This window comes from Lynx rufus, unplaced genomic scaffold (genome assembly GCF_022079265.1).
Source record: "Lynx rufus isolate CCGP_SWC_20201006 ecotype Redwood Valley unplaced genomic scaffold, mLynRuf1.p SCAF_14, whole genome shotgun sequence".
In the NCBI taxonomy this organism is placed as follows: domain Eukaryota; kingdom Metazoa; phylum Chordata; class Mammalia; order Carnivora; family Felidae; genus Lynx; species Lynx rufus.
In genome coordinates this window covers 12322313-12349484 of record NW_025814828.1, presented here as the reverse complement: position 1 = coordinate 12349484, position 27172 = coordinate 12322313, and the positions used below count along the sequence as shown (strand labels likewise).

General features: G+C 38.4%; 1 pseudogene; it reads right to left on the bottom strand.

Moving 5' to 3' along the window:
* Window positions 1–24376: 24376 nt before the first annotated feature.
* On the bottom strand, window positions 24377–24554 carry LOC124509736 (uncharacterized; annotated as a pseudogene).
* Between the last annotated feature and the right edge of the window lie 2618 nt (window positions 24555–27172).

The following is a 27172-nucleotide window of genomic DNA, read 5'->3' as shown; positions in this document are numbered from 1 at the left end:
AACTCACGGACCGCGAGATCATGACCTGAGCTGAAGTCAGATGCCCAACCGATGGAGCCACCCAGGCGCCCCAAAATAAGGCCCTTCTTCAAGAGCTCTTCTACAATAGATACAATAAGATGCTACAAAGTATGCCAAATCCAATTTCTTTCCGCATTCTTTCCTACTGTTTGGAAAAACCAGTCCTCCCCTAAGCCACTAAGGTCATTCACAAACCATGCCAAGATGACCACATTAAAGGAAGTGCAATCTTAATGAGGGCCCTGACACCCACCAAGTACTAATGAGAGGGCAGGATTGGCCTCTTAATCAAGAGTTTCAAGCGTGCGCAGAATATTAACAGACGTTTTTTATTCTGAGGCAAATGGCTCTCTCACAACAACAGAGGTGATCCACTAATGTCTGATTCAGATGCTTTGTCACAGAATGAATCAGCAGAGCTGTTAATAAGTACTGCAACAGTACAGCACACAGCATGAATGGTACTGGTTTTCAATGTGTTCCCTGTTTTCATGGAAGCAGTTTTCTTCTGGCTCAGAAGCTGATGTGTGGTCCACTGTGATGAGGTTTTCTACCTCTCACTGAGCAAAGTGCATTAAACTGGTGGACAAGGAGCCTTAAGGATGCTATGGAAGCCACAGGTGAGGAGTGGAGGAGAGAGTCCTCATAAATGGTGCTCTCTCCTTGTGGGGTCCAACTTTCTCACCCCAGACATTGAGGGTAAAATGCTAAAGATGAGTGCCTTTATTTTCTACGAGGCAGAACAAATTACTAAACTTAGCAGCTTAGAACAACATACATTTATTATCCCACACTTTTCATGGGTCCTTGGCTGGGTCCCCTGCAGTCAAAGTGTTGGTGGGAAGAGGGGTCTCACCTGAGACTCACGGACTTCTTCCAAGGTCATTCAGGTTGTTGGCAGAATTCAGGTTCTTACAGTTGAAGGACTGAGGCTCTCAACTCCTAGAAGGCATCCCTTTCCATAGATTGTTCACAATATGATCATTTGCTTCTTTTTTTAATGTTTATTTATTTATTTTCAGAGGGTGAGCGAATGAGAAACAGAGAGAGACAGAGAGGGCTGGGGAGGGGCATAGAGCGAGAGAGAAAATCCCATGCAGACTCTGCTCCATCGGCGCAGAGCGCAGTGTGGGGCTCTGTCTCACAAACCATGAGATCGTGACCTGAGCTGAAACCAAGAGTCAAACGCTTAACCGACTAAACCACCCAGGCACCCCTATGGCTGTTTGCTTCTTCAAGGCTAGCAGGAGAGCATCTCTCCTGCTTCAAGTCTCATCTCTCAGGAAAGGTCTGGACTCTCTTTTGTAGGGCTCCCCTGGTTAGATGAAGCCCATCCTGGATTTTCTCCCTTTTGATTAACTCAGAGACAACTGGTTAGGGACCTTCATTACATCTGCAAAATCCCTTCACCTTTGCCACATTATATTAGTTCAAAGCAACTCACAGGTTCTACCTATGCTCAAGAGAGAGGATTACACCAAGGTGAGGATTGCATGGAGTGGGAATCATGGGAATCGCCTTAGAACACTGTCTCCCAGTACAAGCTTGTGAATGTTGAAGCTGACAGCACTGACTGAGAAAGAGTATATATGTTGGATGTCAGAGTTCATATCCTATACAATAGGATGACAGCTTGAAATAATAAGTCAAAAGTAGCAAAAAGAAACTTGAGACCCATACTTAGCTTTTAACACAGGAGAGTTGGCTTAAAAGCAGTTCCTGGAAAAAGACTTGGGTTTTAACTGTTTATAAGCACAATAAGTAATGTTTGTATAATGTGATTTTTTAAAAGCTCAAAATGTAATTTACAGAGCAATAATAAATGTATAGAGCCCAGATCAAGAAAGAAAACATAAACAGTGGGCTTGGTATCGCATGTGCCAAACTGCATCTGGAAAATTTTTTGGCAGTTCTGGGTTTGACATTTTAAGCTGAACATTACTCAAAGGAAACCTTGAAATCAAATCATATGAAAAATGCTTGAAGGAACCATGGATGTTTATAAAAGAAACTGAAAAGGAAACAGAATTGCAACTGTGTATGAGTTGAGGAAGCAGAAATAGGACTCATAGATGAGAGTTACAAGAAAACCTATTTCCCTTCAGTATAAGAAATATAGTTCTAATATTTAGAGTTGTACACAAAGGAAATAACTTGTGGGAAAGAGAACTCATACTTAAAGCTAATCCCATCCACAGATGCTCTTGATTCCTTTCCTACCCCCATTAATTATGTCCTCTCTCACTTTTACTTTTACCCAACCTGTCTTCTCATTGGTGATCATACATAGGGTTTTCCTATCACAAACATAAAGCAAACTTCCTAGGCCTCACGTCCCACCAAACTACTGCCTCTTTCTCTCATCCTCTTTAAAGCCTGGCCTTCTGAGAGTGGTATGCACTTGTGATCTGCCCTGCATGGCCTTCACTCCTCTGTCAGTCCACCCAGTCTGGCTTTTGCCCCACCAAGCCACCCAAACTAATCTTTGTTTTGTCACTGTGGATAAATGCTCTTTGCAATTTCTCTTGCATGACACTATTGACTACATCCTCCTTTTTAAAATAATCTTTCCTTGGTTTCTCCAGTATTATACTTTCTTGCCACTTCTCAGACTCCTCTGGCCACTCTTCTAAGCCTCCTTCGTGGTCTCCCTCACATCTAACACACACTGATGTTCACTGATGTTCCACCAGGCTCTGTCCTGGGTCTATTCTATTCTCTTTCTACATGGCATCATTTACTGTTTCAGTGACTCCTATTGTTCTAATTGCCATTTATACATTATGAGACCTTACTTCCAGTGTAACTCTCTTTTCTGAAATCTATGTCTCTATCTCCAAAGACCAACTGGAGGGCTTCATTGGAAAACTCCGAAACTCAATGTGGCCAAATTTGAAATAATAATTCTCCACCTTGCTGCCCCCCACCCTGTCCCGACCCAAACCCTCCTCCTTCAGGTTCTCCTTTTCAGAGAACGGTTGGCAAGATGTCATCCTGGTCCTCACTCTGATCCTTACCAGTTCTCCCTAGCCTGTCAGTCTGCAAGTCCTGAGGACACTCTCTAGATCCATCTAATTTTTTCCATTCCCACTAATACTACCTCAGTTTAAACTATCAACTTCTGCTTGGATTACATAATTAGCATCATTTAACTTCACTAACATTTATCGAATAACTGGTCTGTCTATCTATCTATCTATCTATCTATCTATCTTCATTCATATATTCCTCAAAGCAACCCTATGACAATATACACTCTTATTTCTCCCATTTTTGGAAATTGGGAAACTAAGGCCCAGAGAAATTAAGAACCCTCCCCATGTTCACACACACCTAGCAAGTGAAAAACCAGGTTATGGACCTGCAAGCTCAAGCAGTTCACTGTGTTGTAAGGGCTAAATAAATATTTCTTGAATCAATAAACTAAATGGATTAAGTAAATTATAGCTGATTGAATGCAAAAGGGATTGTGTCTGTGGGTGGTAATTTGGACTACAGAAGTATTTCTCAGTTGTCTTTGCATAGAACTTTAAAAAAGTTCCTATCAATTGTGGTCTCGTATTTTGGCCTAATACAATACCACATACTTGGTTTCCACAGCAATATCAAATACAATAAAAGTTTCTAAACATTTACTCTCCATTTTCCTTTACTCAATCGTTATGGGCCAGTAAGAGATGTGGACTGGCACCAGTCTGTGGATCACACTTTGAGTTCCATTGGATTAGAGGACCCATGGGGTCCCTTCCAATTCTAAGATTGTGTATTCTGTAGCACTGTAAGCAAGACCCAAAGGGGAAAAGACTTCTCTGTTGAGAGTTTATAATGAGCCAGTGGAAACCATCTACTCTAAATTCACCAACCAACAGAGTGGTATATGCTACGCACTGTGGTGAGGAACCACACACACATTTAAAAAGAAGCAGAATACACGTTCCTCAATCTTAACATAAATCTAGTAGGGTGGATTTGACCAATACCTCCAAAATGGGGAAGGGAGAAGAGTGTGGTTCAGGATATGTCCTATAAGAATATACAGACAGAAGACCTCATTCAGGTGGCAACTATTGGGGATATTTCAAATATGGAAGACTATTCAGCAGTTTCTTTAAAAATTGAGACTTGCTCATTAATACTGAAACTGAAATATATCCAAGAGACTTTAAGTGAAAAAAAAGCAGCCAAATATGGTCAACATGTGTAAATTGCTATTGTTGATTTTATATCCAATGAGTAACTTGTATTTGGAATATACAAAGAAGTCTTACAACTCATTTATAAAAAAGACAAATAACCCAATGAAAAATTGGCAAAGGATCTAAGACATAAAAATGGCCGATAAGCACATGAAAATATGTTCAAAATCATTAGTCATTAGGGAAATGCAAATCCAAATTGCAATGAGATTTCGCTTCACACCCATTAGGATGATTATAATCAAAAAGACAGACAATAACAAATGGAGAAATTGGAATGTTCATATGTTGCTGGTGGGAATGTAAAATGTTGCAGCCACTTTAGAAAACAATTTGGTAGTTCCTCAAAATGTGAAATACAGAATTACTACATGACCCAGCAACTGCACTCCTAGATATAGACACAAGAGAAATTAAAACATACATTCACACAGATGTTCATAGCAGCATTGTTCTATGTTCCTAAAAATAGAAACAACTCTAATGTCCATGAAGAGACAAATGATGAACGATAAACAAAATGTGGTATATATCAAAATATAATGAAATATTATAAAGCAATAAAAAGAAATGAACTACTAATACATGCTACAACATGAATGAGCTTTTCAAATATTATGCTAAGTGAAAGAAGTCAGTCACAAGGGATCATGTATTATATGATTCCATTTTTATGAAGTGTCCAGAATAGGCAAATCATAGACACAGAAAATAAATTAGTGGTTGTCAGGAGCTGAGGAGGAGGAGGGAATGGGCAGTGACAGCTAATCAGCATGGGGTTTCTTCATGGGATGATGAAGATGTTCTAAAAGTACATTGTGGTGGCAGTTGCACCTTTGTGAATATATAAAAAAAACATTGAACTGTCCATTTTAAATGGGTAAAATGTATGCATATGAATTATATCCCAATAAAGCTGTTAAAATAATTGTTATTGCTAGTTCCTTGGAACAATTCAGAGACAGATAAACAAGAAGGATTATTGATCTGCTAAAATAATTTCTATGTTTTTATGCATCTCTAAAGTGAAAGCTATGGCCCACTGTTCACTAACTCCACTAGCATTACAAAAAGTAAGGCATTAAAACTGACAGCGATTTTATCTGCATGGGCACAGCTTAGTGAAACATTCCAGGTGAGGAATTAGTATAACAGGTTGGTGCAACACAATGTTTTACTAAAAATAACAACATACCCTTTAAAATACAAATTCCTCTAGGGGCACCTGCGTGGCTCAGTCATGATCTCACCGTTCATGAGTTCAAGCCCCGCGTGGGGCTCTGTGCTGACAGCTCGGAGCCTGGAGCCTGCTTCCGATTCTGTGTCTCCCTCTCTCTCTGCCCCTCCCCCACTCATGCTCTGTCTCTCTCAAGAATAAACGTTAAAAAATTATTAAAAAAATAATAAAATACAAGTTCCTCTCTTGCCTCTAAAATTAACAGCTATTCATCTATTTGTATTTCTAAAACTAAAGTGTTTTGACAGTTCCTAGTTGTGAGATATATGAAATATCTTATGAAATTCTATTGAAAAAGAACCATTCCTTAAAGCCTTATAACCAGAGCTCACTCCAAGCAGGCAAGATGTTGAACAGGGATCATGACCATCACTTAAACACATGACTTATCTACTTTGGGTCTCTGTACACTTTGGAAACTAGGACATATTCTTCAATTTTCAGTTTGAGATAATTTCAAATTTAGAGAAAAGTTGCAAAAACATAGTAAACAGAATTTCCATGTACCCATTATTCATGTCCATATTCACTAATTGTAAGTTTGTCACATTTGCTTTATCATAATCTCTCCCTCCCTCCCCCTTTTTTCCTGAACCTTCTGCAGACAGGATGCACATTTACACCTTAATCCCTCAGTGTGGATTTCCTATGTATCCTAACACATTCCTAACATATAATCTTATATACCCACACTAAAGTTGTGAAAATTGGAAAAAATTAGCATTGATGCATGCAGTATTTTATCTAATCTGTAGTCCATGTTCCAATTTTACTGATTGTTCCAACAATATACTTTATAGCAATTATTTTCCTAGTACAGGATCCAGTCTAGTATCACACATCACATTTAGTTGTCATGTATATTTAGTCTCCTCCAATCTGGAAAAATTTCTAAGCCTTTTATTTTTACTTTTGTCCTTCATCAATATTTTTTTAGTATTTTAATTTTTTATTAAAAGATAATTAACCTACAGTTTTATATTAGTTTAAGGTATACCATATGATGATTCAAAATTCTATCGGATAAAGGGCTAGTGTCCAAAATCTATAAAGAACTGACCAAACTCCACACACAAAAAACAAATAATCCAGTGAAGAAATGGGCAGAAGACATGAATAGACACTTTTCCAAAGAAGACATCCAGATGGCCAACAGGCACATGAAAAGATGCTCAACGTCACTCCTCATCAGGGAAATACAAATCAAAACCACACTGAGATATCACTTTATGCCGGTCAGAGTGGCTAAAATGAACAAATCAGGAGACTATAGATGCTGGCAAAGATGTGGAGAAACAGGAACCCTCTTGTACTGTTGGTAGGAATGCAAACTGGTGTACCCGCTCTGGAAAACAGTATGGAGGTTCCTCAAAAAATTAAAAATAGACCTACCCTATGACCCAGCAATAGCACTGCTAGCAATTTACCCAAGGGATACAGGAGTGCTGATGCATAGGGGCACATGGACCCCAATGTTTATAGCAGCGCTTTCAACAATAGCCAAATTATGGAAAGAGCCTAAATGTCCATCCACTGATGAATGGATAAAGAAGACGTGGTTTATCTATACAATGGAATACTACTTGGCAATGAGAAAGAACGAAATCTGGCCATTTGTAGCAATGTGGATGGAACTGGAGAGTGTTATGCTAAGTGAAATAAGTCAGGCAGAGAAAGACAGATATCATATGTTTTCACTCATATGTGGATCCTGAGAAACTCAACAGAAGACCACGGGGGAAGAGAAGGTGGAGGGGAAAAAAGTTACAGAGAAGGAAGGAGGAAAACCATGGGAGACTCTTAAATACTGAGAATAAACTGAGGGTTGATGGGAGGTGGGGAGGAGGGGAAAGTGGGTGATGGGCATTGAGGAGGGCACCTATTGGGATGAGCACTGGATATTGTATGGAAACCAATTTGAAAATAAATTTCATTAAAAAAATTCTATATATTCTTAGTGTTCATCAAGATCATAAATATTTTTATTAATTCAGTATTTGTAAAGAGTATGGGCCAGTTATTTTACAGAATATCCCTTGATATGAGTTTGTCTAATTTCTTTTATTAAAAATTTTTTTAATGTTTATTCATTTTTGAGAGACAGAGAGAGATAGAGTGTGAGCAGAGGAGAGGCAGAGAGAGAGGGAGACACAGAATCCTTGGCAGGCTCCAGGCTCTGAGCTGTCAGCACAGAGCCCGACACAGGGCTCGAACCCATGGACCACGAGATCACAACCTGAGCTCAAGTCAGACTCTCAACCGACTGAGCCACCCAGGTGCCCCTCTAATTTCTTTTTTTATGTTTGTTTGTTTGTTTGTTTGTTTGTTTGTTTTGAGAGAGAGAGAGAGAGAGAGAGAGAGAGAATGCTTGCATGTGAGCTCGGAAGGGGCAGAGGGAGAGGGAGAGGCAGAGAGAGAATCTCAAGCAGACTCCATGCTGTCAGCATGGAGCCCAATGAGGGCTCAATCCCACAAACCCCCGAGATCATGATGTGAGCAGAAATCAAGAGTCAGGCACTTAACCAACTGAGCCACCCATGTGCCCCTAAATATATATTTCTTTCAATGTTTTTTTTTTTTTTTTTTTTGAGAGAGAGAGAATGCTCATGTGTGAGGGGAGGAGGGGCTGAGAGAGAGGGAGAGAGAGAATCTCAAGCAGGCTCTGTGCTGTCAGTACAGCACCCAACACGGTCCTCGATCCCACCAACCATGAGATCATGACCTGAGCTGGAAATCAAGAGCCAGATGCTTAATTGACTGAGCCACTCAGGTGCCCCTGTCTAATTTCTCATGATCTGATTGAAGTAATGTATATCTGGTTGGAATACTACATAGGTGATGTTGTGTCTTTGTCAGAGTCTCATATCTGGATGCACATGATGCCTTATTGGTGATACTGACTTTGGTATTTTGTTTTGTTCATTTGGTCTGCTTCCTTCCTGTTTACAGGTTTTCCTTTTGTAACTTAAAGGAATTAATGAGGAGATACTTTGATACTATATAAACATCCTATTCCTCATTAAGCTTCCTTCTTCCTCAATTTAGCAAGAGAATTTAAAATAAGCCTCACGGGGTGCCTGGGTGGCGCAGTCGGTTAAGCATCCGACTTCAGCCAGGTCACGATCTCGCGGTCCGTGGGTTCGAGCCCCGCGTCGGGCTCTGGGCTGATGGCTCAGAGCCTGGAGCCTGTTTCGGATTCTGTGTCTCCCTCTCTCTCTGCCCCTCCCCCGTTCATGCTCTGTCTCTCTCTGTCCCAAAAATAAATAAACGTTGAAAAAAAAAAATTTTAAAATAAGCCTCACGATTAAAAATAAAATAGTCTCAATGACACAAAGAAATGAAAAGATTTTCCATGCTCATGAATTCAAAGAAGAAAAATTGTTGAAATGTCTATACTACTCAAAGCAATCTACAAATTTAATGCAACCCCTAATAAAATACCAATAGCATTTGGCACAGAACCAGAATAAAAAAAATCCTAAAATGTATATGGAACCACAAAAGACCCCAAATAGTTGAAGCAGTTTTGAAAAAGAAGAACAAAACTGGAGGTATCACAATTCCAGACTTCAAGTGATGTTACAAAGGTATAGTAATCAAAACAGTATGGTACTGGCTCAAAAACAGATACCTAGATCAATGAAACAGAATAGAAACCCCAGAAATAAACCCACAATTTTATGATCAATTAATCTTTGACAAAGCAGGAAAGAATATGCAATGGGAAAAAAGACAGTCTCTTCAACAAATGGTTCTGGGAAAACTGGACAGCTACATGCAAAAGACTAAAACTAGAGCACTTTCTCACACCATATACAAAAATAAACTCAAAATGGATTAAGGACCTAAATGTGAGACCTGAGACCATAAAAATCCTAGAAGAGAGCACAGACAATAATGTCTCTGACATCCTATAAGGGGTTAGTATGCAAAATATTTAAAGAACTTATACAACTCAACACCCATAAAACAAGTAATCAAATTAAAAATGGGCAGAAAACATGAACAGATGTTTCTCCAAAGAATACATCCAGATGGCCAACAGACAAATGAAAAGATGCTCAACATCACTCAACATCAGGGAAATACAAAACAAAACTATAATGAGATGTCACCTCACACCTGTCAGAATGGCTATAATCAAAAATGCAAGAAACAACGAATGTTGGTGAGGATGTGCATTGTTGGTGAGAATGCAAACTGGTGTACCACTGTGGAGAACAGTATGGAGGTTCCTCAAAAAGCTAAAAGAACTACCCTATGGTCCATTAATCACACTACTGGGTATATACTCAAAAAATACAAAAACACCTATTCAAAGGAATACATGCATCCCTATGTGTGTTAGCAGCATCACTTACAATAGCTAAATAATGGAAGCAGCTCAAGTGTCCACTGATAGATGAATGGATACAGAAGTGGTATGTATGTGTGTGTGTGTGTGTGTGTATGTATATATATATATATATCATGGAACCTTATTCAGCCATAAAAAAGAATGAAATCTTGCCATTTGCAATGACATGGATGGAGGTAGACAGTATTATGCTAAGCAAAATAAGTCACTCAGAGAAAGACAAACACCATATGATTTCACTCATATGTGGAATTCAAGAAACAAAACAAAAAAAAGGAAAAAAAATAAAAGAGACAGAAAGAGAAACCAAGAAACAGACTCTTAACTACAGACAACAAACTGATGGCTACCATGGAGGAGGGGGGGGAGGAATGAGCTAAATAGGTAATGAGGATTAAGGAGTGCACTTGTGATGCACACTAGGTGATGTATGGAATTGTTGAATCACTATATTGTACACCTGAAACTAATAAACACTGTATATTAACAAAAAATAAATTAATTAATAGTCTTGGGGCACCTGGGTGGCTCAATCAGTTAAACATCCAACTCTTGATTTTGGCTTGGGTCATGATCTCACAGTTCATGAGTTCAAGCCCCACATTGGGCTCTGCACTGATAGCATGGAGCCTGTTTGGGATTCTCTGTCTCCCTCTTTCTCTGCCCCTCCGCACTCACGCTCTCTCTCAAAAATAAACATTATATAAATAAATATATAGATAAATAAATAAATGTCTCAGAACTCTTGACATGCACAGAAATTATCTTCTTGCTACATGTTTGTATTGAAGTTGTCTTAGATTATATATACTCAGGTGGGCAGGAACTAGACTGTGAAACTTACTTGATAAGAATGCAACAGTGATATGGGTTCATAATAACAATGAAAAATTCTTAGCAGCAGTGAGATATGAGCTTAGGTTGAATATTTCAGGTATGATACATCCATTCTATGAAATGCTATGCAACCATTTTTTAAAAATCAAAATAATTTTATATATATTGAAATTGAAATATCTCCAAGGAATTTTCATGGGAAAAAAGCAGGATATATAAAAGTATGCACAGTATAATCCCATTTATGCTTTTTAAAACTATATTTGTACTTTTACATATTAATGTATGTAAATTTATAATGACTTGCCTGAAAGAATACACACCAAACTGCCAACAGTAATTATCTCTCTAGAGGCAAATGGAAAATTGGAGAGGGCATGGTGCTTGCTTTGTGGGGAATAAGACATTCACTTTTTAGTCTAGATACCTCTGCTTATGGAACAGGAATGTATCTATGTTTTACTAAGATATATATACATATATATTTGAAACATTTATTTGCTAAAAACACCTACATTAGCATGATTTTTAAGACCTACATTAGCATGATTTTCAAGATTTCCTTTTTTGACAGTCTGATTACTATTTATATGAATAAAAGACCTTATAGATAAATGAAGTCTCCTTTGCCTCTATCTCGCTGATATATATGTGATATATATATGTATATGTTATATGTATACTGTGATATGTGTATTTATACACACACATACACACACACAAACACACACATATATATGACATGTATGTGGTACTCCTGAAAAATTAAAAACTGAAAAACAATTTTCTACCATTCTCTAATATTCCCAACTATTTAACCTATAGAGATTTCAGTTCATCAAATTTAACTTGTCAGTGCTCTAGCAAACCACTAATGTAATTAGCCTCCAAGAACATTTACTAAACAGACCTCAGACATTTGCTCAGGGAAGTAGAGATGTGAAATAGTGCAGAGTTAACACAGTCACTTTTGGTCTTTTTTATTGTGATTTATGTGGAGAGTGTCACATAGCACTTAGAGTGGCTGCTATTTTTTAACTTGTTATTCATGGAAAATTTCAAAAATATACAAAAGTAAACCGTACTTCAATGTATCCATCATTCAGTTTTAATCCATCAACTCAGTTAATTTTGTTTCAGCTTCTACTGTTGGGGTACAATTCCCCATAGGTCTCTTGTGTTTCTGTAGATTTTGTGACCAGAGGTGCTGACTGCCTTGTTATGAACTATCTTTTCAAGGATGCTTGTATAGTAAGCAGTATTGGAGAATTAAGATAGTGTCTCTCTTCAGAGCAGAGGGCAGATTTGTTAACTGACCAGTATGGCAAAGATAACAGCTCCCAACAAGGCAAGGTCAGGCAAGTGCCCATTATATAGTGCCCATTATAAAAGATTCAGGGGGTGCCTGAGTGGCTCAGTCGGTTAAGCGTCGGCTCTGGATTTTGGCTCAGGTCATGATCTCATAGTTCATGAGATCAAGCCCCACAGCCAGCTCTACACTTCTGCACGGAGTCTGTTTGGAATTCTCTCTCTCCCTCTCTCTCTGTCCCACTCCCCCAAGCCAAAAGAAATAAATAAACTTCAGAAAAAAGATTCAGGCTCTCTAAACTCAGTGAACTGCCTGCTTGCACAACATCCACCTGGGCCACTTCCCATTGCCCACTGGGACTTGGAAAGCAAGAGGGATCTAATGTGAACATGAAAGTCATGCTGGTTGCTGTTCAGTGAAAAATAAAGTCCTTTACCTCTGACCCAGCTTCTTCTGCCAACATTTATGAAACTGTGGCCAACTAACTTGTGAGCTTGCAAGTCAGGTAAGATCTAGGACTCTTCAAAGTTCTTGACATCCACTTCCTCTTTCCCATTTTATTTTGAACAAATCACAGACACTACATTATTCCATCCATAAATATTTTGGTAGGTAGAAACTATTTTGAATATTCTTTGAAACTATTAAAATCAAACGTGATGGAACTTAATTCCATACAAGTGTTTATATACATATGCTAACACTCCAGGGATCAAGTTTGGTAACTACAGGCCCATGATCTCTTCTCCCAAAGAGATTCTTGGGACTAAATATATTTCAATATCTAGACTTCTCAAATTTTTAGAATGTCATAGAGAATGTAAACTCTGTACTAAATAACGTTTGCAGTGGGCTTGGGGCAGCCCACAGTAAGTGAACACTGGCATTTAAAAAAAATTTTTTTAAGGTGTATTCATTTTTCAGAGACAGAGAGCATGAGTGGGGGAGGGGCAGAGAGAGAGGGAGACACAGAATCCGAAGCAGACTCCAGGCTCAGAGCTGTCAGCACAGAGCCCAACGTGGGGCCGAACTCACAGGCCACGAGATCATGACCTGAGCCGAAGTTGGACACTTAACCAACTGAGCCACCCAGGTGCCCCTGAACACTGGCATTTTTGCCATGAAACACGAATATTCACGCAAAGTAGGATAGAGACTATAATCTTTCTTCAGTTTAGCTCAAACTTTGTCACCAAATATGTTACAAAAAACTATTGCCTGCCAGAGTTTAAGAATTTTCAGGACTGCAGATAGGAAACTATGGACCTGAACTTCTTTCATCAGGTTCAGGATTTAGGCCCTCAGCATCTTGATAAGCAGAACCATTAAAAAAAAAAAAAAAAAAAACTTTTCACAGACTTTTTGTTAATGACTTTGGCCTCTTTTAAAAATAGGGTCAAAATGAAGTTCTTTAAGGCATTGATAAGATTTCAAATCACATGTACTATATTTGACTATATTATGATGTGTGATATTTTATCATGTTTCCATTTTGTGAGCATTAAACATTTGTGAGTTCTCCTGATCAAAGCAGAAAATGAATGATAAAGTCATTTGATGAACTCAGATTTTAAAAAAAGTCACATACAAAAATTAGAAGGCAGGATGTTTAATCAAGGATGAAGAAAAACGGGACCTGGCCCAGATCAAATCATGTCTGTAAAGTTAGGGGTTATTTATAGCTGTGTTCACACAGCAAAAGGAACAAGACTGACAGTCTGTACACAAATTGTGTTCATGTAAGACAGAGAAAGCAGAATGCCCGGGAAGCCTTTTTTCTTCTGCTGTCCTGCGAAGGAGAGGGATATAGAGACTGACACACTTAAAGCTAACATGGATGAATTTAGAAAAGATAAGAACATGGTCCCAGAACACTTGACTTCTCTAAATAATACCTACCTCTTCAGCTTTCATGGATTACATCTTTGAGTAGGAGGAAAGAATATCACATTATTTATTGAATATCTACTATGTATCTGACAACTTGCCAGGTGATTTTTGTACTGTTATCCTAATAAGAATAAAGAAAGTAAAGTTCAGAGAGATTGAATAATCTGAATGAATGAATGAATGACTTTATGTGGACAAGCATTTGTTACAGTTTGCTAGGTGCCAGACATTGTTATATATATATAACAATTTATATATGTGTATTATAACTATATATATATGTGTATGTATACATTTCAAATAAAAAAAATTTTTTTAATGTTTATTTATTTTTGAGAGAGAGGGAGACAGAGCATGAGCAGGGGAGGGGCAGAGAGAGAGGGAGACACAGAATCCGAAGCAGGCTCCAGGCTCCAAGCTGTCAGCACTGAGCCCCATGCAGGGCTCAAACTCATGAACTGCGAGATCGTGACCTGAGCCGAAGTCGGATGCTTAAGTGACTGAGCCACCCAGGCGCCCCTCAAGTTTTTTTTTTTTTTTTTAACATTTATTCATTTTTGAGAGTGAGAGAGACAGAATGTGAGTGGGGGAAGGGCAGAGAGAGAGGGAGACACAGAATCTGAAGCAGGCTACAGGCTCTGAGCTGTCAGCACAGAGCCCGACGTGGGGCTAGAATCATGACCCATGAGATCATGACCTGAGCTGAAGTTGGACGCTTAACCAACTGAGCCACCCAGGCGCCCCCATATATATATATATTTCAATACACAGATGAATGTATTGAATGAATGAATGAATGAATGTATACATAGATAAAAAGCCCAGGACTCCAACTTTCAGAGAGCTTCCAATTTAGCAGGAAAGACAGATATATCAGCACATAATTAGAGCGTAATTTGACACGTGTAGCTGTTGTGGCTCATGATTTAAAAATCAGACTATGGCCCTTAGAGATTCAGCGGGAAAAAAAGAAGGGAAATATTTTACCAATCAGAAGCTGGTGATAACCTATCCGAGTTCCTAAAAACACAGAAATTTAAGGTGTCCTTTTATATTTATATACACAGTAAGATGCCTTCTGAGAACTGCACTATGATCGACACGGAAGAGAGTCTTCGTGACCATTGAGTAGGCAAGGGGATACTGGTGTCATAAACAGGCAAATTCAAAAAGCTACAGAAAGGGGTGCTGATAGCTGTGAGGGTGTAGAGGGTTACAAGGTCAATGTCATTCCCTTTTATAAGTTCTCCTAGCTTATTTTATTCATCTCCTCATTCCAAGGATTGACAGAAAGCTATTCAACCTATAGTTTGAAGAGTGCTCCCCCTTATTGGAAAAGAGAAAGATCATTTGCCCAACTCTCACCACTCAGAAGCTCTGCTGATACCACATATTTCTCAAAGATTCCAGACAATAATTTCATCTACTGGCTCTACTGGCTCTTTTGCTTGGCTTCATGCAAAGAACACAGGTTTTAGGTTAGCTTTCTCACCCTCTCTGAAGTACAGTTCCTCCCTAGTATACAGAATTTTTTTTTATATATAACCTAACATTTTAAAAAACCCAAAAACTTAAACATGAGACAATGACTTGGCAGAGAACTCATTGATCATTAGATAATGGCATCCTGGAGTTATTATTTTGAAGAATGTAAAATTGAATGATGCCAAAAAGAATTAAACTCAGAAATAAATACAGGATCCTGTCACAAGAAAAGAGGCATATTTGTACAAATGTAATTGAGGTGACAGCAAAAGCAAAAAAATAAGATAATTAAGAGCAAAATAATGCAATTACAGTTGACCCTTGAACAACACAGGGGTTAGGGGCACTGACTCCCTGTGCAGTTGAAAATCAGCATATAACTTTTGGCTGCCCAAGAACTTAACTACTAATAGCCTACTGTTGACTAGAAGCCTTACTGATAATATAAACAATCAATTAACACTTATTTTTGTATGTTATATGTATTATATACCATATTCTTATAATAAAGTAGACTAGAGAAAAGAAAATGTTGTTAAGAAAATCACAAGGAAGAGAAAATAAATTTACAGTAATGTATTTATATAAAAAAAACAACACACATGTAAGTAGATCTGCATAGTTCAAACCCATGTTCAAGGGTCAACTGTATAATCTACAGTCAAGCACACCTCCCTCACCACATCACTATGGGTAATTTGTGCTGCTACCTTAGATGCTGGCCTTAAAATCAGGTGACACAGGTATCAGTTTCTTTGCCAGTTTGGATGCTGGCCCCAAGTCTCTTCCTTTACTTCCCTCTGGAGAGGAAACATGTTACATAGGCTTTGATAGGTAAGAGGAGGGAGACCTTCCCAGGGAGCCTGGAAGGCACACTGCCTGTCAAGATTGGCCTGGTGAAACCTCAGATGACAAGAAACCACCCAGAACTGACCAAATTCCTGGGGTTAGAGAAATACCACAGAGCAGGAGAGGGGCTTCAACTATGACCCAAATGACAAAACGTGCATGTTTCAAAGTTTCATCAAGGACCAGTCATAAAAAATTCAGAAAAATCCAGCATAGGGGCACCTGGGTGGCTTAGTCGGTTGAACATCTGACTTTGACTCAGGTCATGATCTCATGGTTCGTGAGTTCTAGCCCCATGTCGGGCTCTGTGCTGACAGCTCTGAGCCTGGAGCCTGCTTCTGGTTCTGTGTCTCCCTCTCTCTTTGCTCCTCCCTCACTCATGCTCGGTCTCTCTCTGTCTCTCAAAATGAATAAATGTTAAAAAAAATCAAAAAGAAAAGAAGAAAAATCCAGCATAACTAACCTTTAAGGAGACAAGAGCAGTTGCCAAAGATCATGTTCACAAAGTCATCTCTCCTAACTGTGGGAGTTGAGTCACCTCTGCTCCCCTTGGCACTGACATTGAGACTTGGGGGACAGTTGGTATAAGTTCTCTTCCAGCCACTTCATGATTTTTTCTTATGTATTTATATGATCAGCAAAACCTTGATTTCATTCATCTCAGATAAGCAGTATTTCTTCCTTTCCACAAGCTCTTCCTCATGTCACCACTGTCTGCTTAGGAAATTCTTCCTCATCACTCACCTCCCCAAACAACTTTCAGCAACACAACTCTCAGTAAACTTTCCTGACATCTACTCTACTCCTATACTCCAAAACCACACTCAAGTACTTGCATTATGAAATTTTCCTTAATGGTTTTTTCCTCCGTGTGTATTTCCTTCACGAATCTCTAAGCTCCTTCAGTCATTAACAAAGTCTTATTCCTTTCCGGGGTGCCATGAGTGTATTGTGAGGTGTGGCACCAAGTAGACAGAAAATTAATGTTTTGGACTAAAGAATAAAGCGTTAAAAAGTCGGGGCTTAAATTGTTTAAAATCACATTAGTGTGTTTCATTTTTGTGCGCCCAATATTTTGTGTTATACATTTTGTAATTTTCTTAAATTCCTATTTAGGAATGGTAGGAAGCTTCTGATACAGCTCTCAATGATTCCTACCTCCTGGCATGCATACTCTTGTGTAATATCCCCTCCCCCACTTTGAGTGTAGGGTGGACCTAGTAACCAGTACAATATAGTAAAAGCAATGGGATCTCACTTCCAGGTTTAGTTTACAAAACGTCGTGACTTGTGTGTGTTCTCTTGTTGGCACCCTCTCCCGTCCTCCTGCGTGCTCCCCATGATGAGGCCAGTCACCATGAATGAGATGTTCTATGGAGAGGCCCACATGGCAAGGAACCAAGGGAGGCCTCATGAGAAACTGAAGGCTCAGTTCAACAACTCATGAGAAACTGAATCCTGCCAACAGGCACACGAGTGTGAGCTTGGAAAGTAGGTCCTTTACAGTTGGGGCCTCAAGAGAACTGGAGACCGTGAGATGCTGAGGCAAAGTGTCCAGTTAACCATGCCCACGTGCCTGACCTACAGAAACTGTGGGATCAGAAATGTGTTTTGTTGTAAGTCACTAAGTGTTGGGTAATTTGTACACAGCCATAGATAACTAATACATTATTTATCAATCAGCTAGGGTTCACAGATGATAAAACCCAACAATAGCAAAATGCAGTTTGCTTTATTGTTAAGCATAATTATTGGTTTGCAATATGTATCAGCAAATTGTTCTTCAAAAATTCAAAACTGTGTTTTTCATTCACCAAAATGCCTCAAAGCTCACTTTATCAAGTCAACTTTGCATTGATTTGGGCTTCTGAAAAGCACCAGTTAAAAATTCAGGGTACTTGTACACATTCGTCCCCTAAGCATTTATCAGGTGAGTATCATGTGCCCTGAGTTTGAGGCACAATTTCTCCCTAGCTTATATAATTTTCTTTGAATATGGAGGGTACACTGTTGAAAAAGAAAGTTCCTGTCCTCAGAGGGCTAATATCTAGTGAGGTGACAGACATCTAAACAGATAATTACTTACTTTCATTTCAAGTGATAGAAACCGTAGAGGAATGTGTGCATTGAAGGCCTATGCCCGCTGCAGCAAGGCAACTAATCCAACCTGAGAAGTGGAAATGTCCTTCAGAGCCTCATCAAGGATAGATGAGAGTCATAGAGATGAAGAGGAACAGGAAGAAGACAGCAGGCCAAGTGGATGGAATAAACCAAGGGATTTATCTAAATAAATTCTCCAGAACATTACCTTTGGTCAAATAGCACTAAACACACTCTTAATAAGTCAGCTATTCTTTACAAGAAATGTGTGCCCCATTATTAAGAAGAAGAAGCAAAAACAAATGGGGGTAATTCATACAACTGGATCAAGGCAATTAGAAACTGGACTCAGGATGATTTCCTTAAGTGCTTGAAGCCAGGGCCTAGTTCATAAAACTAGACTTGTCATCTCTCCTTTATTTATGATTCTGAAATGAACTTTAAACTCTGAATGAGAAGATAATCAGGAGCTTCACAAATTAATGGCCATATAATTTCATTTCTGAAATACTTAGGCCCTGACTTCCCTCAATTAACTTAATAATTACCACAAAGAAAGCTCAAAGAACAGCATCCAAGGTGCTTTGAAAACTAAACAAAAACCAGCTCAGACTAAAGATCAGTAAATGAAATAAGCTTCTAGAGCTGGTGTACAAATTAATCTTTAATTGGATGTTAAAAGTGTTAATCAAATAATGATTAAATATGATATATTTAAGTATGATATGTTTAAACTCTGGTCTCTCAAGGTTCAATTTCCTTAGCAAAATGCTTAACTCTTCTTATATTTCTTGAAAAAAAAAAGCCTTCCCTATTCTCCAAATGAAATATATTTAAACCAAGGAATCCTTGCTTGATTCCCAACATGTTTTTTAATTTCATAGTAATTACATTTTATACTAATTAGCAATAAACAAGATACCTTCCTGTGTTTCAGTTGAACTAAGTTCATAAGCTTTAGAGGCTGAGCCACTTAAGCATGGCTGGAACCAAGTAAAATACATAGCCTCACCTATGGTATATTTAATTATTGCTGCACAACTTGGTCGTTAGACACGTTCTCTCATTGAGGACTGAATGATTGTGTGATACAGGACCACACAAAAATCTCAGATTACAAAGAAGCTGGAGGTGGAGATGGATAGGATCATGTGAATTTCTCTCTCTTCTCTCTAGCCAGGAGGGAGAGGAACCTCTGGGAGATTCTAGGAATCATTAAATTGTTTACATGCCGCAACACACACACACACACACACACACACACACACACACACACACACAAGCACACCTCTACATATCCCACAGTCTCCAATCCCACAGGTCAGCCTTATATACTCTACTATAAAAAGAATAATGTGCTTCACCTGAAATCTGTTTGCTTGAAATTCTGAATTCAAAATTCCTTTGGATGAATGTAATATTTACCGTTAGGTACTCTACTATATGTTTGGCACCTTTTAAATGTTATCTCTTAAAATACCTTCTTGGAGGGCCTTCATCCATCATGTAATAAGCCTGGTTGTCTATACCACCATGTTGGAGAAGTGACATAGAGACAGAGACGCCCAGGATCCCCATCTGTTCCAGCCCCCAACTGTTTGAATTTCCCCAGCACAAGCACCAGACCTAAGAGTGAAGGAGTCTCTGAGATGGCCCCAACTCCAACCACTATGACTGAAACCATCTGCTAGGTCTCAAGAGAAACTGCCTGGCTGTGTCCAGTCAACCCCCACTATGGGTAAGCAAAATAAGTGATTGTTATTTTTTAAGCCCCCGTTGTGGGGTGGTTTGATACCCAGCAATAGATAGCCAGAATAGTCTTTGAATAAGAACATCTGTGTGGATCTTCTGTCATTGCACCGTGTTTGTGGTCATCTCAAAGATATGAACTGTTTGGCAGCCACATCCTAACTTCCACCTCCAGCACTCAGTGTATATTCCTCTTTTAGCTGCACGTTGAGCCTACCAAGACAACCTTGCCAGAGAGAAAGGGACTGTTGTCAGGTTAATGAGGAATGTAGCTGCACTCACCCTCCCAAATGCATGGGTGTCTGTGTTTATCAGCATTTCACCTTGGCTTCCAAGATTTTCCTCCCGGACATATTGCTGTTCTGAGACACTCTTTACTTCTAGCCCTTCCAGCCCCATTGCCCTTAACAGGAACACACACTTCCAGACCTTTATCTGTTATTATATTCCACTTGAACTACCGCCAGACTTGAACTGGCAATGCAATTTGGGAACCCATTCTAAAACTATTCACCAAGAAAAAAATGCAGAATATTTTATCTTTTAAGAAAACATCCCAAATTAAAAACTAATCTGCTGGCTCAAGGAGGTGTATTTCTCAGTTTCAAGAAAGTGTTCATACATGCTATAAGAGTTTAAGGTTACATTGTAACCATGAAGAATTATTTTGGCTTCAAAGAAGCATTTCTGTTATAAACTGTTAAACACACAGGCACACACATACAAGAATGTACAAAACTTAACAACAAAAACTTGCCTTGCTAAAAGGCAAACAGAAGCTATGCCAAATGTCCCTCTAGTAGACTACATAAATGAATAAGACACACATTAACCAACTGATAAATGGTAGGTTATCACTGGAGGAATCAAGGCTTACTCAGTAAACTTTCCCAGCAGGACCAATACAATGTGACCCAGCGGGAATCTCACAAGCTCCAGGGAGCACTGTAGAGGCATGAGGCTAACTGCTGTAAATGGCAGGCTGTTCTCCTGTAAGGGTCTCTATGAGGAGATGGGGGAGAGAGCGATAGAAAGAAACACTCTAGTTTATGAGAAAATTCTCATTTTAGTGTTTAGCTCTTTTTTATTTTCCAAAGTGTTTTTGAAGTAAATAAATGTGTGCCTCATTGGGGCACAATCTCAGCCTGCTAATGTCAGGTTTAGAAAGGCAATCTGGCACATGGAGAAGAATGGGCTTTCAAAACAGCAGGGCTCTCTGCTTCCTGCTCCTGCTACCCACCTGCTGTGTAAACTTACATAAGTTATATAACCTCTCTGATCTTTGATTCTTTTTCAGTAAAATGGGGATTATAAGGCATGTGATTGTGGTAGGGCTTAAATGAGAGAATATTATAGCCAGTAGAGTCTTCTGTGTGTACTTGAACAAAGTGTGTATTCTATTTTTCTGCGATAGAATGTTTTTTTAATGTTTATTTATTTTTGAGAGAGAAAGACAGAGTGCAAGCAGGGAAGGGGCAGAGAGAGGGAGACACAGAATCCGAAGCAGGCTCCAGGCTCTGAGCTGGCAGCACAGAGCCCGACACGGGGTTTGAACCCATGAACCACCAGATCATGACCTGAGCCGAAGTTGGATGCTCAACTGACTGAGCCACCCAGGTGCCCCTGAAATGTTTTATATATATATCTTTTAGAGTCACGTATTCCCAAGTATGCTTCAAGTAAAAAATTTTCTTGTTGAAAAAAAAAAACTTTTACTGAGGATATTTGTTTAAAATAAAGCATATCAGAGGGGAGGCCGTGGGGGGATGAGTGAAATGGATGAAGAGAATCAAGAGTATACTTACGATGAGCACTGAGAATTGTTGCATCACTATCCACCTGAAACTAACAGAACACTGTATGCGAACTGTATTGGAATTAAAATAAAAAACTTAATAAAAAAAATACTGTAAATTGCCAGTTTTGTACTTAGAACACATGAGATATTAAATTCTTAATTATATACAATTAATTGCTAATGTTTCTTATTAAATTTTATTATTCTATTTTTCCATTTTGGAACATTATTTTATACTATTAATAAAAGGTATTATTTTAAGTAAACTTTTAAAAACTGTCTGGTCAAAGAGTCAAGAGACCTGGTTCTAATCCCAACCCTGTTCTTTCTACAACATATAATCTGCCCAAGTTGTTTTCCACTAATTTATGAGTCCCACTTTACTTTTGGTTAAAAACAAATAAGGGGTTTGGATTTGATGATATTGTCTCTCCTGACACAAACATTTTATTTTTTATTTTTAAAAGTAGGCTCCATGTCCAGTGTGGAGCCCACCACAGGGCTTGAACTCATGACCCTGAGATCAAGACCTGAGCTGAGATGGAGAGTCAGACATTTACTGACTGAGCCACCCAGGTGCCCTCTGACACAAACATATCAGCAACTTGATAACTCTAAGTTCATCTGAATCTAATTTGTTTTCTTTGTCCAAGAAGGTTGACTTGAGCAATAAAAGCAAAAATTAACAAGTGGAACTATGTTAAACTTAAAAAGCTTCTACACAACAAGGAAACCAACAAAATGAAAAAATAAGCTACTGAATGAGAGAAAATATTTGCAAATCATATATCTGATAAGGGGTTAATATACAATTATATATATACATATGTTTATTTATTTATCCATATATATTTATTTATCCAAATATATAAAGAATTTATATAACTCAATAGCAAAAAACCCAAACATTCTGATTAAAAATTGGGCAGAGGATCTGAATAGGCATTTATCCAAAGAAGACATACAGATGGCCAACAAGTATATGAAAAGATGTTCAACATCACTAATCATCAGGGAAATGCAAATTAAAACCATAATGAGTTATCACCTCACACCTCTTTTGTTAGAATGGCTATCAACAAAAATACAAGAAATAAGTGTTGGTGAGGATGTGGAAGAAAGGGAACCCTTGTATGCAGTTGGTGGGAACATAAATTGGTGTAGCCACTGTGGAAAACAGCATGAATATTCCTCAAAAAATAAAAATAAAAATAAAAATAAAAATAGAACTTCCTTTTGATCCAGCAATTCCACTTCTGGGTATTTAACTGAAGAAAACAAAAACATTAATTAAAAAAGACAGTACTTGGGTGGCTCAGTCAGTTAAGCATCCGACTCTTGATTTCAGCTCAGGTCATGATCCCAGGGATCCAGCCCTGTGTCAGGCTCTTTGCTGAGCATGAAGCCTGCTTGGGATTCTCTCTCTCTCACTCTTCCTCTGCCCCTCTCCCCTGCTTATGCACATGCTCGCTCTCTCTCTAAAATAAATAAAATTTTAAAAAGATATATGTACCCCAATGTTCACTGCAGCACTTTTTGCAATAGGCAAGACATGGAAACAACCTAAGTGTCCATTGATACATGAATGGATAAAGACATTATGGTACACACACACACACACACACACACACACACACACACTGAAATATTATTCCATGAAAAAGAAGGAAATCTTGCCATTTGTGACAACATAGATGGGCCTTGAGGGGGCTTTGCTAAATGAAATAAGTCAGAGAAAGATAAATACTATGTGGAATCAAAAAAAAAAATAGTTGAGCTCATAGAAACAGAGAAGATGGTGGTTGCCAGAGACAGGGAGGTTGGGTTGGGCAAAATGAGTGAAGGTGGTCAAAAGGTACAAACTTCAAGTTATAAAATAAATAACCCATAGGGATGTAATGTACAGCATGGTGACTATAATTAATAATGCTGTTTTGTATATTTGAAGGTTGCTAAGAGAGTAAATCTTAAAAATTCTCATCACAAGAAAAAAACTGTAACTATGTATGGTGATAGATGTTAACTAGACTTATTGTGTCGATTATTTTGCAATAAGTACAAATAACAATTCATTACATTGTACACTTGAAACTAATATAATTTATTGGTCATTATATGTCCATTTTTTAAAAGTTGCCTTAATAAAGCATTAATTAGTGGCTTATGCTAAGGCCAATGGTCTAGAGAGCAGTGGTATGCCGGTAAACCTTAAAAATGTTGGCTCTCTGGGAAAAAAAACAAAAAGAAAAAACCCTGTTTATAGTGTTTGCCATTTTCCATGTTATAAATATTCCCACCATGGCTAATTTGAAGCTATGAGTGAGACATCACTACAGGTGGAATAGGAAAGAGATATATACAACTGGCTCTCATGGCGCTTTCTCTAGCATATCACTGTGCCAAATCCAATGGACTGCACTGCTCACCCTTCATTCAGTTCCTGAGTAGTAAGGACATCACAAAGAAGAACAGCTCCAGGGATCAGGACACTTTATATTTTCAGCTTCAATTTAGGGCAGATACATAAATAAACCCTTGTTACCACATGAAATGCACCACTAAATTCACTGCCATTTTGGAAAAAAGAACAAAGGTTCTGGAGACCATGAAATACTGAATTGCAAACTCAATCTCCTTTTCTTACACTCCATTTTAATTCTTCACCTACTTTAAACTGATAAGAACAGATGCTACACTTGACCTTAGCCTAAAGGCCAAGAAGCAATTCTTCACCTACTTTAAAACATTCCTTAACATCAGACTATAAAAGCAACAAATGACTTCTAAAAGTTCTAAGTCAGAAAATTAGTAAAAGCAAATTTTGTCTTTTCAATTCCTTAATGCCCATATGAATGAAATTTGTCAAATCAACTCTCTCATTTGAAAAGTCAATCATCAATTGAACCATGGATGGACTCTGATTACAGGGTTCCCACAGATGTTGAAGTTTAGAAAGCCCCAGTCTACAGGGCAGGGCTACGAATGAGAAGCAAGCATGAGCATGCTTTAACACCTCATACATCATACAATCTGTCAATTGCCAAAGAACTAAAGCCCTGTAATCCATTCTAGGAGAAATCCTCAGGATGTAATCCACACCTTATTTTCTCACAAACTTGACATCTTTGATCATCAGACTTCTCAGTCCTCAGAGATGTGAAGTTGAAGAAACCTTCAAGAACCCAGTGTACTATTACGGGTAATGACAGCTGATATCTGACAGCCCAGCATACTGCCTTGTACAGTAGCTCCTAAAATTCACCTAAAGATTTAGAAAGGAAGATCCTACTAACTTGCACCCCTGCAAAGTGTTTAAGGTTCCTAAATTATCACCCTGAGTCAACATGGAAAGACCATTTTGATCTCACTATCTTCTGTGTGATGTAAGGAAAATATATGATATATTTTAGAAACATTCTCATCAAGAAGTTTTTAAAAGTACAATCTTTAATCTCTAAAAAAATTGACCCATATGAAATAACTTATTCCTTGGAAATGTGCTATTGCTGTAGCTCTATACATTAAGGTACTAACATATAGAATGCTTACTGAGTACAAGGCATTTTGGAGATAAAGACTCCTAAAACAATATAGGGAATGTTGCTGTTGTTCTTCCCAGATCCCTTTACTCAGTCCATATATCCAACCCATACACACTGTGAATGTTGGTTATTAATAGCTTGCAGCTGCCTCCTTCCTTAAAAAATACAGTCATTGCTTGATTGGGAGCTGTGTCACTGGGGAAGTCATTTCCTGCAAGAAGCAGCTTATTCTCATTAACTTAGAGACAAGGATGTACAAAAGTCCTCCCATTCCCACATTCACCTAAAGATGGAACCAACTTTGTGATACAATTTGTGCTCTAGAACTCCCCAAAGGATCAGAATGAGATAGTCTCCAGCTGATATCACAACCCTGCTTGACTCCTTCTCTTGTCCTGTACTGCTCCCCTCAATTCCCTTCTGAGAAAACTTCCTCAATAAGGTATTTGCAAAAAAAAAAAAAAAAAAAAAGTCTACATCTCAGGGTCTACACTTGAAGTATCCAACCTAAAACAGACTTACATCTTTTTTTAAAAGAATATAAGACATATGTAAATGTTAGCTCAACTATTAATTGACTACTGATTGCATGTAGAGGATTAAAAATGAAAGGGGACTTAGATGATATGTCCATTTCCAGCTAAGACAGAATAATAGGTGCCAGATTTAATTTCTTGACAGATACACCCAAAAAATGGAGATAAGGTATAAAAAATGTTTTTTATGACATTAATATCAGGCAACAAAAGACAATGATCTCCAAAAGATACACAAATAAGCAAATGAGATGCACCCTATGATTGATCAAGCTTACTGCAGGAAGGAAAAAACCCAGAACAGTCCTGACAGGCACCCAAATTTAGAACAGAGAGCTGGGATCCAGGGAAGCCAAGGCAGTAAGTTATCAAAGAAGAAAAGGCTACATAGAAAGAGAACTCTGGAGATCTGCAGAGGGTCCCCTCTGACTATTCAGCTGAGTATAGATCAGTACATGCACATGAGGAAAGGAACTCCGGAGAAGTTTAAAGGGATAAATCTCTGAAGAACTCACAGGACCAGGAATAGTGCTCATTCCTACCAGGCTGGATGGAAAACTTGAAATTCATAGGGAAGTGGGTAGAATACTGAAAAGGGTTTTGTCTCAGTAGTAGGGGAGAAATAACACTAGACTACTTAATGCTCTGATCTCACCTAACAACACTCAAAAATCAATACTCAAAAGTATAAAATTGGGGCGCCTGGGTGGCGCAGTAGGTTAAGCGTCCGACTTCAGCCAGGTCACGATCTCGCGGTCCGTGAGTTCGAGCCCCGCGTCAGGCTCTGGGCTGATGGCTCGGAGCCTGGAGCCTGTTTCCGATTCTGTGTCTCCCTCTCTCTCTGCCCCTCCCCCGTTCATGCTCTGTCTCTCTCTGTCCCCAAAATAAATAAAAAAAAAAAAAAAAAAAAAAAAAAAAAACGTTGAAAAAAAAGTATAAAACTGTTTCCAAGTAACTTAACTGCCTCCCAGAACAAAGCTCAAGAATATTTACAGTAATCCAAAAATATATGGCACCCTATAAGACAATAGCAAAGAAGCAGGAAAATGACCCAAAATTAGAAAAAATTCAATGAATTAAAACTCATGCAGAAGTAACACAAACACAAGGAAAAAATTATAACTGGATTCCATATATTCAAAATATAGAGGAAAGACCGAACATATTAAATAGACACATGGAAGATTTGAAAAAGACCCAGTTCAAATCCCTAAAGATTAAAATTATACTGTCTGAGATGAAACATACACTTGATGGAATTAATTG